Raw genomic sequence first — 14,921 nt, 5'->3', positions numbered from 1 at the left:
AGTTCAAATCAGGCCTCAGAAACTTTTTAGCTCAATTGTGACCCTAGGCAAGTCACTTAATCTGTTTGTCTCAGTTTCTTCATCTGTAAAATGAGCTGGAGAAAGAAATGGCAAACCTCTCCAACATCTTTGCCAAGAAAACCACAAATGGCATCTCAAAGAGTTGAAAACAATTGAACAATAATAAACAACATTTCCTTTTAATAAAAACAAAAAACACCCTCCCCCCCAAAAAAACCCGCCCCCTACATTTCCCCTTCCCAATATCCTTGAGGCAAATATTATTCTTGAGGATACAAAGTACCTTGTATTACATTCAGGCTTGAAATCTCTTTGTTTAAGATAAATTGCACTGGTGAGTTCTTGCACATAGCCTTACCTTGGAAGTCTAATGCTTACCTCAAAGAGGAATCAAGACTAATTAGAGCAATTAGAGCATTTTTACTAACAAAAATACTACTTGGATGTGGAAAAGGCAGGTTAAAAAAGAAAAGCCTTTGGCCTTCTTTTAAAAATATTTCAATATTATTTTAGTACTCTTAATTATACATACATTAATAAAAGTTTTAGAAAATGAAAGAATGTTTAAAATATGGGGCAAATACTTAAAATCACTTAAGGCAAAGCTTTTTTACTTAAAATCTGTGGTTTCCCAAAGGATCAATGGATAGGCTTAGAAAAGGGGTAGTTTTGGGGAGAGGGATGAGAAAAAAATTTCCATTTTTATTTTTAGTAACTTTGATTTTCTTTGTAATGATACATGTTTCATTTTATATATTTAGAATGTTTTGAGAAGGGATTCATAATCTTTACCAGATTGACAAAGAGTTTTTCCACACGTAAGAAATTAAGAACCCCTGATCTAGAGAATGTTTTTCTCCACTTTAAATTCAAGAATTTGGGAGTGGAGGAAATAGGGTAAAAAAAAGATAACCCGTTCCTGTGGCTAAATCATCTGTGTGTGGGGAGCTCAGGGACTGGGAACTCACTCCATCTCTGCAGTTTGGCAACCTGTCTGTACAAGTTAATCCTAAGAGTGCTGCCTGGCCCACTGAAAAGTTAAATCATTTGCCCAAGATAACACAGCTTTTATGTGAGAGAATCTAGGATCTTGAATACAAGTTTTTCTGATTCTAAGGCCAGCCTTTTATATCATACTGGTTCTTATTATTTCAACATAAAATATAAGATAAAATTAACAACATTGTGAGTCTATTGAAAGATGTGTTGCTTTTTAGTTATTTTTAAAAATCTTGAAAAAAACAACAATCCAAATTAGTGTTGCTTTTGGGATTGTTTTGTTTCTTTTTGCTCTCTAAAATAACTGCCATCTCACTTGAATGTATGGGGAGTCATTCCTTCTGAAAATTGCAAGACGTCCATTCCATTCCACCCCAACCTTCCCTTAGTGGATAAATGCTATTTAATAATCCTAGAACACTTTGTCTCCCAGAAATCACTGTTGTTGAGGGCTAAGACAGGGTCAGCCTGGATGATAAGATGGTGGAATAGTTTAGCACAGATAAGAGAGGCAGCCCAGAAACATCCACTTAAAACTCCTGAGGTAGATAGGATCTGGACCAAGAGTACAGAATGATGGAAAACAAACAAATAAACTAACAACAATGGACCAGGGGGCCAGCTGCTCCAGTTTTTTATCTCACCTCTGTCATTTTTTACCTTTGTGATCTTAGACAATTCACAATCTTCCTGAGCCTCAGTTTTCTAATTAATGAACGAGTTGGTTTAAATAGCCTTTATTCACTTTTTTGATCTACCTTCTTATGATGTTTCTCTGTTCTTTTAATCTTATCATCCACTTCAGCTTTTGAGGTTATCTCAAAGAGCTTTCTTTAGACAGAAGAAGCAGGACAATCACCATGCAGGGACATGCTTGTTTTACTAACTCTTGCCTCAGTGAGTCATAGGGCAGCAAGTGGGAGTTTTCAAGGGCTAATTGATCTGGGCAGAGTGTGTGATGGTGGGTTGCATTAGAAAAACAGTTATTATTAGTTATTATATTAGAAAAAAATTAGTTATTAGTTATTATTATATTAGAAAAAAGTTAGTTATAATCCTCTGAGAAATGAATTTTGATCATTAATAGAACTTCCACTTTAGAAATTCTTTTCCCTTCTGCAATTTCCCTGGGGTGACAGTGATTTGCTCAGACTCCTGCCTGCTCTGGGCAGTCCAGTGAGCTCAAGAGAGCCAGGCTTCTATAGTCAGAAAGAACTGAGTTCAAATCCACCCTTTTGACATTATTAGCAGTGTGACTCTGGGCAAATAATTTAATTCTGTTTGCCTCTGTTTCTTCCCCTGTAAAATGAACTGGAGAAGGAAATGGCAATGCAGTATTCAACATCTTTGTCAAGAAAATTCCAATTGGAGTCCAAAGAGTTAGAGGTGACTGAATACCACCAGTACCACCACCAATACCAACCACCACAAATTTTAGTCCCACACTCTCATTAACTGAATCTTGAAGGTGACTCCAAGACCAGATGAGAGCCAGAATTTTGGTAGGGTACTAGGGAGAAGCCAAATGCCTGGGGTCTGAGAGCTCCTGATAATAGTTTTGTTGGGTAGGTCATTTGTCCCACTTCTATCATATTGCTCCTCTCACTTGGGTGAGAAATTTGCATGTTGTTATATGCATCCTTGGTGGAAGTCTTACAGATTCATAGGAGCCTCAGAGGGCATCTAGTTTGCTCTTCTTCTCCATTTCAGTTGAGAAAATTAAGGTCCATGAAAGTTGACTTTCCCAAGTTGAGGGTAAATACTACAGATAGGAGTTGAGCCCACATCCTAGTGCCCTTTCCAATATACCATGCTTCTATACTGCAGGGAAGCTTTTAGGTCCAAATCAGCTCAAAAATCAGCACAAAGAAAAATGTCAGCAAGTCGGTTAACTGTTGTGGAGCTAAAGAGACAGAGCACTGGGCCTGGAGTCAGAAAGAAGAAAGTTCGAATCCAGCCTCAGACTCTTACTAGCTGTGTGACTCCAGGTAAATCTCTTCACCTCTGTTTGAGTCAGTCTACAAAATCGGCATAATAGCAGTACCTGTTTCCCTGAATTGTTATGAGGGTAAAATAGATAATATTTATCAAGCCCTTTTAACCTTAGAACAGCATATAAATACTAGTTATTATTTTAACTGACAGGGGTTTAGGAGTAGGAGAAGTGTAAATTATTCATTTGGCCTGTTGCCAAAGGAGAAATCTTTGTAGGATATTCCGTGCCAGATGAGAGGTAGGCATTAACTATATATCCAAAGGACTTCTCTGATGGGTTTGTTTAATTTTGATCATGATAAAATCCCAGTAAAGTGCTGACCTGGAGTCATGAAAAATATTAAAAAAAAAAAAAAAGGATCTTAAAAAAAGATCTTAGGAAATTTTGGATTTACTCTGACACTACAGAACTACTTTTCTCCCTGCTTCCATAACATACTATAAACAATTGTGCTCATGAGTTAGTTCTCCTAGAATAGCAGCACTGAAGAGTCACCTAATAATAGTATAGTCTGATAATAGTAAATGATCAAACCTGGGAGGGGTCACCTAATTTAATACCACTGTTTTAGAAAAGATAAAACTGAGAGCCAGGGAGATTTAAATAACTTACCCCAAATCATCCAGGGAGTAAGTAATGGAGGGGGGAAATTATGAAATCAGCTCCTCTGATTCCCAAGTGGAGTATTCTTTCCAATATAGTCTCCCAGATGACTCATCTTCCATGTAGGGAGGACAACACCAGATTTACTGTTACCTATTCTGTTTTTATTTATGGTTGAAAAGATTTCAGTCTCCCTCAGGTCTGTGTACTCAGAGCAATGGTTCATGCATATCTGATGAACAAACCAGAGCTGCAATTATAGGGATAAAAAGTGGATAGAATGCTGTCAGGAGATTCATGGATTTGAATCTTGCTTCTTATCCTGATTAGCTGTGTCACTCTTAAGCAAGTGATTTAAACTTCCTGAGCCTCAATTTCCCCAATTGTATAATACAGAATAACAATACCCAATAGTATTTATTTTGTGACTATTGTGAACACTGAAATAAAATAATAATAGCAGCTAAGTTTATATAATGCTTTAAGGTTTGCAAAAATACTTTACATACATTATCTAATTTGATCCTCATTTCCCCTATTTTGCAGATAAGGAAACTGAGATAAATGAGTTTAAGTAACTTGCTTAGGACCACTGTTAGTTAAGTGTCTAAAATGGAATTTTAATTTAGGCCTTCCAGAATCAAAGTGTAGTATTCATGTGTAGAAAGTACCTTTTCCAGTTTGAATATTTTTTTTTCTCCCAGTTATATGTAAAAACAATTTTTAACATTTAAAAAATATTTGATTTCCAAATTCTCTCCCTTTTCCTCCCCTTTCTCTGAAAAGGCTAAGTAATTTGATATAGATTACACATAGATTTGCAATCATGCAAAATAAATTATAAATCATTTAAAAATTTTTTGTGTCAGTTGTATAAAATGGACCAGACTCTTTATGACAGAATTACAAATATAATTGTGTAAAAGGCACTATGATGTTGAATAATTCTGGAACACTGGTAGACTCTAGATTAGCGTACTCTCTTGGTGAATGCCGGACTCTTGAGATCTTAATTAATCTTCATTAGCCACCCAGACAGTATGTTGAGCAATAGAGCACTTTCCCAATAAGGATATATATGTCAGCCAATACTAATCCATCTCATGTGAATTGCAGTGACTTCTATACTCCTTAACTTTCCTTTCATTGTTGGTGTTTAAGGTCCCATTCTTCATTCTCCTAAACCACATCCAAAAACAGGTTTATTTTTCTTATGGGTAACTTGTGACTCCCATTCTGAGGCCCCCTAATATTTCAATGTTTTATATGTTCTAAAGTATATAATGATCTCTATTTTAACCTCTCTTCATTTTAATAATCAAGCAAATATTTTTTTTTTTTCTAGAGGCTTAACCTTTCTTGAGTATGAGCAAAGCTATATCCTTTCTATCCTTTTCTCCCATCCAAGAAACACTAATTCTCATCTCTTATAAAACTTTAAACTCTTTTTAATGGCTAGCAAAATTAGAAATTTAAAAATGACACATGGGAGTGAAAAAGCTCAGGAAGCACAGCTCTGGAGAATGCTCTTAGTTTTACAAGGACCTCAGTTCCTAGTCTGCATTAATTCATAGGACAGGGATAAGAACATAACCTGCACTTTCTTTGATTAAAGAGAATTCTCAGGTGAGGAATTCCCAATTCCTCACCAATTTAGAGTGGTATCTTCTAGACAACCTTGGAAATGTGCTTAAACTATTATTGAGAGGATAAGTGACTTGGGCAGGATTCTAGTACAACTAGTGGGTATCACAGACGAGACTTGAACCGAGATCTTCATGGCTTTTAAGCCAGTTTTCTATTCAGTATACCATACTTCTTCATTCATATTATATATGTGTTTACATATATATTTCTATGTACAAATACATATAATATAAATTGACTATGTATAATTAATGTGACTTGTATCTACAAGATGAATGTATTTTTCTATACAAACACAAAAACACGTTTTATATATATACATATATATGTATAGGAATGTATATAGTTATTCCTGAATCTATGTGCATATATACACATACCAACATGTGTATATCTATCTATCTGAAGATCTGTTGAAGACCTTAGCTTAAAAAGGCCCAGGTCTCCCACTGCAGCCAGGCAATCTGATCTCTATCTGGCCACTGGACCCAGATGGTCCACAGGGGAAAGTAAGGCAGATGACCTTGCCCAGCCTTCCCTCACTTAAATCCAATCAGTTGCATGTCATGGCATCATCTCTCCAATATTGTAGTCCTTTTCAAGAAGGAAGGACAAACATATCTATCTATCTAATTAATATGATTATGGCTAATTTGTTATGTGCAAAGTAATTAGATATAACTAGGGACTTGCTATTAATAATTGGCTTTCCAGGAAACCCCCCCCCCCACAAAATTAAATGCAACGTACTTTTAAGTTTGATATACATTAACATTTTCTCCATCATTTTTTAAAAGATATTTTTGAAGTCTAGACAGTCAACAAAACAATAAGTTGAGCCCTGATTTGTTGATTCCAAGGTAAAATGCTAACAATGAAGATTTAATAATTGGAAGCACATTTAATTTGCTCTTAACAAAAAGGAGCTGGCACCAGCCTATCCATGATTATAACAAACATTTATGAAGCACATACTATACTATATTCAAAGCACCATGATAGGCACTAGGGGAGATATATTTGGTCTGTGCCCTTAGGATTTAATAGGGGAAAAATAAACAGGAAAAATAAAAGGAGTAGATGCTTATATATGGATGTCAAATGGAATAGAATTAATTTTTTTGCCAGGTCTGAGATCTTATTCATCTGAATCTTCTGTCTATATAATTCATGTCTGTCTTTCCATAAATCTTTCACAGAGAATTTACCCAATTCACTTAAAAACTCCTATTATTCTTTTAATACCATGAAGATATCAATGTATCACTCAGACTATCCAATATCATTTTCCTTGTATTTGTTTGTATTCTTTTTGTATATCTTTGTAATGTCTTTTATTTTAGGCATGCAGCTAATCTTTGGTAATGTTTCAGTCTTCAGATACTTCCTATGCATTTTTGGAAGACCTACAATTTCGATTCTTTTGATGTCCCATAATTCTTAATCATATAACATCATCAGAGAATATGGTAATTAAAGAGGTGGGTTTTTATAGTCATGAGATGCTTAGAAAGACTGAAAATGTAGAGCAGTTTCTCCTGTGTAATTCTCCTCAACTTTGGGCTAAACTCATCGTCCAGCTGAAATACCTGTCCATGTTAAACATGAATGGATATATTAAGTGGGTGGTCTTTCCATGTGTATATCATAATCAAGACAATGAGTTTCTTATCTATTTTTCTGTGTAATTTCTGTATGCACCGTCAAACTGATCTCTGAATATTTATAGGTTTTCTCAAGGCGGCTTTGTATTCTTCTGAGTCTCAATGGAATTCATGTAGTGTAATATACAAATACTTTTGGAGAACCTTCCCAATGATAAGATAATCCTTTTGTGCAAATTCATGATAATGCCAAATTCCTTGACAAAGCTAAATGTTTTAGGTACACATCTTATAGAATCTTGAACTTTTTTACAAATACATTGAAAACACTTTTCTCTGAGAAGAGACTATAAAGTAGCATTTTGTCCTATCTAGTTAAATACTTTAAAAAATCAATAACTGATGCTATGGGGTTTTATATCATCTATATCCTCAGTCAGTTATATAACTCTAAAGATGTGTTCTTATATGAAAAAATATATCTTTATCTGTAAACACTTGGCAATATAATTCATTTTTCACCCAGTTCACCCTCAATGTATGCATACATTTTTCAATTTTATTTCATTTTCAATTAATATAAAAGATGATAAAATAAGCATGTAGCATACTTGCCAATAAAGCCTCATTGGTTGTTTTGAAAAATAAAGCTTGATATGGGACCTTTATGATTGTTTCTGTTGTTTTGGAAACTTCTCCCTTTGAAGCACTTTGAAAATTAATTCCCTGAAACTTTTAGAAACTTTGTTGTTCCAACATAAAAAATTCTTTTGTATGTACTTAATCTGGTGTTGATGAAGCATATTACTTTTTCTTTGGTAGTAGACTTAAGCAGCATACATTGGAACTGCTATGATAATACAATGTTCCCATCTTTCTCTTTAATGTATTTACTTTGCTCTTACCAAGTCAATGATCTGATTACATCCAACTGATTCTCAAATGATTCCAAGTTAATAGCCATACATTTCCTATCTATTAGGATGTGGTAAATTTCAATAAGTATGCTGTACAACAAGATTTATATGATGATCAACTGAATTTAGCTCTTTTCAACAATGAGGTGATTAAGGTCATTCTAATAGACTTGTGATGGAGAGAGCTATCTGCATCTAGAATGAGGACCATGGGGACTGAATGTGGATTGCAATATAGTATTTTCACCATTTTTGTTGGTTTTTTTCCCTTATTTTTTCTTTTTGATCTTATTTTTCTTGTACAGCATGATAAACATGGAAATACGTTTAGAAGAATTGCATGTTTAACCTATATTGGATTATTTGCTGTCTAGGAGATGAGGGTGGAGGAAAGGGAGAAAAATTTGGAACACAAGGTTTTGCAAAGGTGAATATTGAAGACTATTTTTGCATGTATTTCGAAAATAAAAAGCTATTATTAAAATATTTATTATGCTGTTTGATGATCACTATGTTCAGTGCTCCAGACCTTTCTCAATGAACTTATTCATGATATACAGGGCAGGAAACTTTGGAATTATTTGTAAACCTTTGTCTTCTTCCATTTTTTGAAATGATTTGTTGTTTTTACCATCCTATGCTGTGTCTGATTTCTTACTGACATGACTTACTATCCAAGTTTTTAATGTGGATTTTGTGCAGATAATCTCATTTATTTACTTGTTTGTTTATTCATTCATTCATTTAGTATTTTTTTTTTATTAAAGCTTTTTTATTTACAAAACATATGCATGGCTAATTTTTTCAACACTGACCCTTGCAAAACCTTTTGGTTCAACTTTTCCCCTCCTTCCCCCCACCTCCTCCCCTAGCTGGAAGGTAGGCATATTAAATATGTTGAAATACATGTTAGATCCAATATATGTATACATATTTATACAGTTATCTTGCTGCACAAGAAAAATCAGGTCAAAAAGGAAAACTGAAAAAAGAAAACAAAATGCAAGCAAAGTAACAATAGAGTGAGAATGCTATGTTGTTCCACCCTCAGTTCTCACAGGTCTCTCTCTGGGTGTAGATGGCTCTCTTCCTCACTGAACAACTGGAACTGGTTTAAATAATCTCATTGTTGAAGAGGGCCACATCCCATCAGAATTGATCATTGTATAGTCTTGTTGTTGGTTCTGCTCATTTCACTTAGCATGAGTTCATGTAAGTCTTTCCAAACCTCTCTGAAATGATCCTACTGGTCATTTCTTACAGAACAATTATATTCCATAGCATTCATATCCCACAATTTATGAAGCCATTCTCCAACTGATGGGCACCCACTCATTTTCCAGTTTCTAGCCACTACAAAGAGGGCTGCCACAAACATTGTTGCACATACTGGTCCCTTTCCCTTCTTAAGATCTCTTTGGGATATAATTCCAAGTCAATAGTGATTTGGAGCATCTTTTCATAGTTTCAATTTCTTCATCTGAAAATTGTCTGTTCATATCCTTTGACTATCAATTGGAGTATGATTTGAACGATTATAAATTTGAGTCAATTATATATTTTATAAATTAGGCCTTTATCAGAACCTTTAAATGTAAAAATGTTTTCCCAGTTTATAGCTTACCTTCTAATCTTTTCTTCATTAGCTTTTTTTGTACAAAAAATTTTAACTTATTATCAAAATCATCTATTTTGTGATCAATAATGATCTCTAGATTCTTCTTTGGTCACAAATTCCTTCTTCCTCCACAGATCTGAGAGGTAAACTATCCTATGTTCTTCTAATTTGTTTATAATCTCATTCTTTATGACTACATCATGAACCCATTTTGACCTTATCTTGATATATGGTGTTAGGTATGGGTCAATGCCTAGTTTCTGCCATACTAGTTTCCAATTTTCCCAGCAATTTTTATCAAATAGTGAATTATCACAAAAGCGGGAGTCTTTGGGCTTGTTAAATACTAGATTGCTATAGTCATTGTTTTGTTCTGAAAACCTAACCTATTCCACTCATTAACTTCTCTATTTCTTAGCCAGTACCAAATGGTTTTGATAATTGCTGCTTTACAATATAGATTTAAATCTGATACAGCTAGACCACCTTCATTTGATTTTTTTTTTCATTAGTTCCCTTGAAAGTCTTGACTTTTTGTTCTTCCAAATGAATTTTGTTATTTTGTCTAGGTCAGTAAAATAGTTTCTTGGGAATTTGATTGGTATGGCACTAAATAAATAGATTAGTTTAGGTAGTATTGTCATTTTTATTACATTCACTCGATCTGTCCAAGAGTACTTGATATTTTTCCAGTTGCTTAGAGCTGACTTTATGTGGCAAGTGTTTTGCAGTTTTACTCATATAGTTCCTGATCCTCCCTTGGCAGATAGATTCCCAAATATTTTATCTTATCGACAGTTATTTTAAATGGAATTTCTCTTTTTATTTCTTGCTGTTGGATTTTGTTAGTGATGTATAAAAATGCTGATGATGAAAAGACTTTGCTAGATTTTCTCTATTTCTTCCCCTTGTGCAACTCTATTCATTATCTTCATGGTCATTTGTTTGCTTCCATTGGTTATTAGGTAACACATGGTAAGATAAGCAAGTATCCTATGGAATGATGTATCTTTAGACACATAATGAGAATGACATGTTGATTATATTTCCGTATTTAGTACAAATACTTATTTTCCTGTCCGTTCATCCATCCATGTGTCTAAAACAAAACAATCCTTTCTAGCCATCACTCCTGTTTATGACAAAAGCTTGCTGGTTTGTTTGCCTGACACAATTCTTTCATTTTCCTTACCACAGTCTATCCTACATTTAGCTGCCCAAGTGATTTTTCTAATGTACAGATTTGATTATATCATTTCAATATTTAATAAACTCCAGTGTTTCCTATAGCTTCCAGCATCACAAACTGGTATTCAATTGTAGGGAAATATATTTGTGTACTTTGAAGGAATGAAAGATATTATCAGGGAACTGCATGATAGAAAAAAAAATAGACTAGTTACATAGTGAATTGCCTACATGTGCCTTAATCACTTTGTCACCTGATCCAGACAAATCTACTCAAGGACTAAAAAAATACTGCAAGTGATTATTGAGTTATTATTAGTGCTATTTGAAAAACCACTGAGAATCTTTTCCACTGAAATCATCGTGCATATTGTTCTTCTGATTATGCTTACCTTACTCTTCCCATCAATCTGTATACATTCCTTTGAATCTCTCATATTCTTTGCTTTTATAAAAAATTTCAACATTCATGTAAAAAGTTATGTTTTGTATTTCTCCTCTCCTACTGCTTCCCCTTCCAGTGAGAAAGCAAGCAATATGCTATTCAATATACATATGAAATTATGCAAAACATATTTTCATGAGCTATGTTGCCAAAAAAAAATAAGAAAAATAAAATGAAAAAAAATATGCTTCAATTTGAATTCAGACTCCATCAGTTGTCTCTCTGGAGGTGGACTGCATTTTTCACCATTAAAGCCTCTGAAATTGTCTTGGGATGATTGTATTGATCAGAATAGTTAAGTCATTCACTGTTGTTCATCATATAATATTGCTGTTATTGTGTACAATGTTTTCCTGGTTTTTCACTTCACTTTGCACCAGTTTATGTACATCTTCCCAAATTTTTCTGAAACCATTCTGCTTGCCATTTCTTATAATACAAGTAAGTATTCCATAACAATATATCATTATCTATTTCCATTCCCTAACTCAGAGCTTCTTACATTTTTCCCACTTGTGATCTCTTTTCACCTAAGACATTTTTATGTGACCCTGGGTATATATGTGACTGATAACAAATCATAATTTGTGACTCTCACATTTAGTTACTAGACCCCTATTTGGGGTTGTGAACCACCTGTTAAGAAACCAACCCTGACAGTCATCCTCACAATTTCCAATTTTTTTGTCAGCACAAAAGAAATTTGCTATGCACAGTTTTGTACATATATTTCCTTTTTGGGGGGATTCTTTGGGATGTAAGACCTACTGGATCCAAAAGGTATGCCTAGTTTTATAGTCCTTTGGGCATAGTTCCAAATTTGTTTTCCAGAAGGGTTGAATTAATTTACAACTCCATCAAGAATGCATTAGTGGCCCAATTTTCCCACATCCTCTCCAACATCTGTCATTTTCTTTATGTGATAAGTATGAGATGGTGCCTCAGAATGCTCTACATGGTTTAGAGCATTTTTTCCCATACGACTAAAGATAGCTTGATTCACTTTTTCTGAAAACTATCTGTTCACATTTTCTTTGACCATTTATCAGCTGGGGAATAGCTGCTATTTTTATGTTTGGCTCAATTATCTATATGAGAAATTAAGCTTTTTTCAGAGAAATTTACTGTAAATTCTTTCCCCTGCCCCCACCAGTTCCATTTTCCTTCTAATTTTGACATTGGTTTTGTTTCTGCAAAAAATTTTTAATATAATCAAAATTATCCACTTTGCTTTTTGTGATGCTATTTCTTTTTTGATCATAAATTCTTCCCTTATCCATAGACGACATAAAATTTTCAATATTATTTATTTCTATCACCCTTTATGCCTAAATTATGTTTGACCATATCTTGGTATACACTGGGAGATGTAGGTCTACATTTAATTTTCTGCCAAACTACTTTTTAGTTTCCCAGTATTTTTGTGAAATAGTGAGTTCTTGTCCCAAAAGCTTGAATCTTTGGGCTGATCAAACACTAGATTACTATGGTTATTTATTACTGTTTTGTTTATCTAATCTACTCCCTAGCTTAATTTCTTAACAGGGATTGTTTTAGCAGGTGAACTCCCAACTATTTTATATTGTCTACATGTTATCATATTGGCTACGTTATTTTAAATGGAATTTCTCTAACTTCCCATTGAACTTTGTAGTTAATACATAGAAATAATGGAGGTTTAATTTATATCCTGCAATTTTACTAAAGATTTTTAGTTGACTCTCTAGAATTCTCTAAGTATTTCACCATATCTTAAAGTGTAAAAATACTCTCATTCATTTATCATAATTTATTGAAGCCATTCTCCAATTAATAAGGTCCACCTTTTAAGATCTATATTCTACTGGATTCAATGCATAGTTTTAAGACATGAAAACTGACAATCTCCAAATAGATGAAAATGAATATCACACAGAGGACAATGGAGAAGTGCATTTTGGGTACAAGTAATTTGCAACATATGAAGAACAGGGTTATAAAATGTTATGAGGGAAATATATGATAAGATAAAAAAAGAATTTTGGTTGATCATTTGATGAAGGTGAAGAATGAATGGAGGATAACCTCAGTATTCATTTGATGTTCTTCAGATGCCAGAAGAAAATGAGGAAGGCTAAATTCCCTCTGTAAATCTTACAGGATGACATGGACAAAAGTCACACAGGATGAACAAGCATAGATGGATTGAGAGCCTCATTATTGGAGAGAACATTCAAATGAATGCTATATTCTGATCCAGAGGGTCTTGCAACATAGCACCCTCCATCAGGGGTTTTTGTGGCTGGCTCAAACTCTAGGCTCAAGTGGAGTACTAGCTAGAAAAACTCTCTTTTGGTTTTATAGGATGACTGGAAATCAGAATGATCACTCTGATGAAAAGGAAAGAGGTCTTCTGATTAACCTGAAGATGGGGCAGTTTAGATATACTTCTTATTCACAGCCTTTCTAAAACACTTCCATTCATATTTTGCATTTTTCATGGAACCAAGGGTGAATCCAAAATGGCTCAAATACCAAAGGCATTTGTCACAGAAACCTAAGCTGAGGATGGTTCAGTAGCTCTCCAGTTTCATGAACTCCAGACAATGTCTTTGCTGTATTGAAGAAGCCACGCTTGTTCTTTGGATGACTTTGCTAAGTGTGGATGGTAGGCCAATGGACAGAAATACCAAATAGATGAATTTGCAAACAAAAACATGCCTTAGAGATTCATACCAAACAATAACAAAAGTAGAAAATTTTATTGTTATTTTATGGTACAATTCTTTCATATAAACATAAATAAAATAATAAATTAGAAAGTTCACAACCTCTTCTTTTGGAAAACAATGAGAATATATATATATATATTATATATATAAAATACATATATATTATATATATATATATATACACACACACATACATACATACATACGTACACATATACATACAAACATAAATTCCTTATATTTTTTTCTGTTTCCAAACATGCACATTTTGTTTCATCTAGTTCTCATAACATACAGTGCTGCCAAAAATTCGGTTTAAAATAAAAACATCTCTTCTCATAGAGGAGAAGTCAGTTAAACATAAAGACATACATTACCAGAATTTGAGATTTCCAGGATCACTATAATCAACCTCAACTTTAGGAAATGCCTAACATCACATTTCATTTGAATTATTCACAGATAAATTTGAGTTTGTAATGCTTGCTCTACAAAAGCTATAAACTCAGTTATACCACTTGAATTTATTTATGAACTTCACTCTATTCATCTATCTCCTGACCTTAAAAAAGGAATCACTACAAATAATATATAAATATAACTAGTATTTGGGATTTGTTGGTTTAAACATAATCTCATGTTCTAAAGTCAGTTTTAAACAAATGATAGTTTTAATTACTCTTTACTTTGGAAGGTAGGTTTGGGAAGAGCCACTTTAATGAAGGACATATGAAACTGGAAAAGGGAAATAAAAAATTCTGAACACTGAGAAAAACCTGTTCTCTTCCAAATTATAGGGGAAGGTGTCCTATCTGATTGGCTATCTCAGGGTACTCATTTAAGAATTTCACAAGTAAAACAGAAATTGCTTTCTTGGCACAAAGAAAATGAACCATGTTAAGTAACAATGTAATCATACAAGAATTTTTCTCAAGCTTTTTCATTTCTACTACATGAAGAACAGCTTATGTAGTAAATTAAGTTACTTATATAATCATTCGACACAGGTATTTTCTTCTAGATAATTTAGTATGAAATCAGTTGACATTTTCTCCACAAACAAAATGTGGTACCATGGCATTATTTCCTCTTATCCATCAAAAATAATGTATCTTCCATCATCCTTGCTTGTTTGAATAGTTTGTGGAAATCTTTAGGCTGCAGGCTCCGTC

The sequence above is a fragment of the Sarcophilus harrisii genome, chromosome 4 (genome assembly GCF_902635505.1).
Source record: "Sarcophilus harrisii chromosome 4, mSarHar1.11, whole genome shotgun sequence".
Classification (NCBI taxonomy): Eukaryota; Metazoa; Chordata; class Mammalia; order Dasyuromorphia; family Dasyuridae; genus Sarcophilus; species Sarcophilus harrisii.
Note: the sequence above shows the minus strand (reverse complement) of the source record.